Raw genomic sequence first — 4212 nt, forward strand, 5'->3', positions numbered from 1 at the left:
ACCCCGTCGTTTTCCTAGCATCTGTATATGGGGAATGATGAGATCTGGCGTACGTCCATCGAGGAGAAATTCTCTAGAAAACTACGTAGGGCTCTAAGATATCGAGGTTGGATCGCGTATCTATTCAATGCAAGACATTTCAGATTCGGCGACCTATCAAATCTTCTAGCTATCTAAAGCCGCTCCTTCGTAGTTAGACAGCTGAGGGAGAACAAGAATAGCTTAGGGCGTTCGTGCAGAGTGGTGCGCAGCTAGCTCCACCATAAATCGTCGTCGCCGACAAGCCCACCTCGTCACATTGCTCAACGCGAATGCTAGTGCTGTTCGTTATCTGTAACGGTTTGGGCCTTGCCCAGATCAACTCTAGTACGAGTTAGGATAGCTCATGTACGGTCATCTATATATGTAGCTTAGCCCACCTCAGATAGTCAATTCAGCGCAGTCCTCCCCTCTATCTTAACACCGTCACAGTTATAAGCCCGGAAGCCTTTAATTAATCGCTGCGTTCACCCGTTACACGACACTTAACACTAGGAGCAAATTCAGCTATAGAAGTTATAGCAACTTAAGAGCAGGATATGCAGGTAGTGACGAGGTCGTTAGTTATCCTCAGAGAGCTAGATAACTAGTCGAAATAGCTATTCACGAGGAAGATCTCCGCAGACAGGAATAGTCTGTAGGAATACGTCGATTTAGATCTTTCGCTAGAGAGGCTAAAGAAACTAGAAGACGAGAGACCAAAAGAGCTAGAAGTGAGGAGGTTTAGAACTCCTCTTCTAGATAAGCAGATTAATATCCTAGACTTAACAGCGACTAAGCTCGCGACGTACAACTCCTAGGCTAGACGATTTGACTAAGATGAGGCTAGGTGGCTCACGAAGGAGAAGGCTCTCCGCAACCTAAGTCTAGAGATCGTACAGACGATCGACGTCAAACACCTAGACCTAATCCTTAATTGTGCTGATTTATACAGCCAGCTAAGGACGCTAAAGAAGCACCTCTATCTGTTAATTAGAGAAAGGAACTATCAGCTTAGAGCTTGTTACAGGACAGCCTGCACGAGGCTAAAGAGGGCTAATCTAGACACCTAGTTTAATAAGTAGGTTACAGTTACCTAACTCCTTACTAAAGCTAACATGCTGGAGATCGCTGGCAACAGAGCTTAAGAAGAGTTTATCCTGTTAATCTGTGGCCTAGATAATAGCTAGGCAGCTAGTTAGCTGCAAGAACTAGTTAAGAAAGAGCAGAAGGGCGAAGATTTCACGCCGACCTCAGATTTAATTGCAGAGTTTTAGTTATACTATTAACGCACTTGTCTAATAGCGTTAGGCCTTAGTATATTTACTACCCTTAAGGCAGCTAGCAGCAATAATCTGCAAACTTAATATTTAGACTAAAGTGTCCTAGGAGCTTAGACACGAAAGTGTATTTGTGATCTAATCTACAAGTTCGACTAGTGTCCTTACGTAAACTAAGCAATTAGGATAAAGGGCTAGAAGGCTAACGCATTAGTCTAAGAGAAATTTACGGAACTCTAAAACAGCTAGTCTGCAACAGCTAACGCTCTAAAGGTAGTAGAGAAGAAGATTAAGAAGTAGAAGAAAACAGCTAAGTCTAAGAACGCGTCTGTGATTAATATAGACGATAGACAACTAGCTAGTAATACACCTTATATTAACGCAGTACTGCAGACAGCAGTAGCGACAGAGTTGTTGGTACTACTACTGCTTATAAGGTAGATCCTAGACCCTAGTTCGAACTACTACGTTACGAATATAAGAGGAGCTAACTAGACTACAATAAAGAGAGGTAGACCTTTAGACTGTGTATACGCTAGTAGTGTGCTAGCTTAAGTCGAAGAGTAGGGTAAGACGTACATACACATTAAGACTCTAACTAGAGAAGGACAGATAAAGCTAACGTGGGTAGCATACATCCCTAGCTTCTTCACGAGCGTCGTTGGTCTGTCACAGAGCCGATCTCTTAGTATCCACTTTAACTTAGGCAGGGACTGTCTGTACTAGAAGAAGGCCTTAAACGTCGTCTGTCTACTCTAGTACAGAGACGGCTACTAGCTCGTTAATGTAGAGAAAGATCAGAAAGCCGAGCTGGATCTACTCTTAGTATATGCTACTTGATATACTAAGCCCTTAAAAGAACTAAGAAAGGACCTTAGCGTTACTTAGGAGACAGCGTACTAGATCTTTAGCTATATTAGCTAAAAAGCAGTAGAGTACTTAAATAATTACGTGCTTAGGATTAATGTTAAAGAACAATTAATTGCTCTAACGTAGAAAGACTGTAAGGTCTGTATTAAGATAAAGCTTTACAAGTTTATAAGCAGGAGAGCTTAAAGTGAGCTAGCTGCTAGTCCTTTCTATTATATAGGAATAGACCTAGTGCAGCTAAGAGAAAGAAATAAGCGCTGCTATAATAGAGATCTGTACATGCTACATGCAGTATGTCTGTACAGTAAGTAGTATAAGGCTGCATATCTACTTAACAAGAGCTTAGCTACCCTTAAATCTACAGTTATACGCCTGCTAGCAAAGATTAGAAGACAGTTCAGCGCTTAAGTTTTAGTCGTAAGGCTTAACAGTAAGCGCGGATACAGTAAGTTGCTGCACGTGCTTAGAGATCTCGGCATTATCGTAGAACCTCGAGCAGAGTATATAGAAGAATAAAACGGCCTTTCAGAACAGGCTAGGAAGATAATCGTGATCTAAGCGAGAGCGATTAGAATTAATAGACGACTGCCGATAGAACTCTTAAATAAGTGTTGTCTTGTAGCAGTCTACTTGCTTAATAGGACGCCTATAGAAGCGCTAGGATAGAGAACGCTATACGAGGTTGTACGTGGACAGAAGCTGTTAGCAGCTTACCTTAATATTGTAGGAGCCTAAGCTTACGTGCTAAACAATAAGCTAAAGCGTAGAGAGAAGCTCAAATCTCGCGCGCTAATTAGACAGCTAGTTAGATATAACTCTACGAACATATACTAAGTATAGATGCTAGCATTAGGACGAGTTCTTAGAACGTGTTACGGTAACTACTGTGGTTCCCTTGACACTAAACGCGCTACAGAATCCGAGTGCTCCGCTAAGCACCAGGATTCTGCTAATTGGCCGGCCGGGCCTAGCGCTATGCGCACGGCCCCTATCGATAACTTCTTACTGCCTGTACATGCTAATTCTGTTTCCTTACGCAACGTCTTGTATTACACTAGATATCGTACGTAGCCACAATTAACGCTTCTAGTAAGCTCTTAAACACGTGCTCGTAGCATCTCGTGACATCTAGAGCCTAAAATTAAGCTAGAAAGTAATCTAGACGCTATTAACTTGCCTAGAGGCTAGGAGCTAATACTAAGCGACGCAGAAGCGCTAGATCGATAGTTAAATAATGCTCTAAGGCGTAAGGAGATTAGCAGTTAGCTTAGCTCGTTAAATGTACTAACTAGGAAGCGATAAAGAAAGACGCTAGGCACATACTTTGTTGCATTTGCTGCAGCATTGCAGCTAGCAGAACTGCAGAAATCGCGGATACATAGAGATTAGCTTCCGCCTCCGCTAAAGAGATAGAGAGACCTAAAGAAGCATCCTTTTAGAAAGGAATTTAAAGCAGTAGTGTAATAGGCTAGAGCCTAGTTAGTAAGTCCTTGATAATATCTCGGTCACGTGCGCGAGGCGCACTGTCTACAGATTCCGGGTGCCCCCCCCTAAGCACCCGGATTCTGTGCAAGCGAGCCTAGCGGAAGGTTATCCTAAGCCGCTGCCCCCTAAACGACCTTTAGAACCCTAGCTACCTGTAGTTCTCTTCTCTATCGAATACAACTCTAGTATACCTGTGCGATAGCTCCCTAAGCGTAGCCCCTTACATTTTGTATTCGATCCTAATTAACAGAGCCTTGCTTTAAGACTCTATTAACGCGACGCGCGTTAAGCTTCTTAACTGCCTCTTCTGTTACGTGCGAGTAGGTTAATCTGCCGCACGGGATTAGTGTTGTACAAAGGCACAAAAGGCCTTTAAACAACAACTAGGCATAAGCTATTGCAAGATTGCTAGCCTAGGACTGCAGCTTTGTAGGACGCTCAGTCAACGCGCTACTAGCCTCGCGTAATGTCTAGCAGTAAACGTGTATAGTGTAGCTAGTAGATCCTAGTTGCGCGGAGTACCGTTTAGTAAAAGCCCTACGCGATACCTTAACAGTAC

Source organism: Alternaria atra (genome assembly GCF_907166805.1).
Source record: "Alternaria atra isolate CS162 genome assembly, contig: 23, whole genome shotgun sequence".
Lineage (NCBI taxonomy): Eukaryota > Fungi > Ascomycota > Dothideomycetes > Pleosporales > Pleosporaceae > Alternaria > Alternaria atra.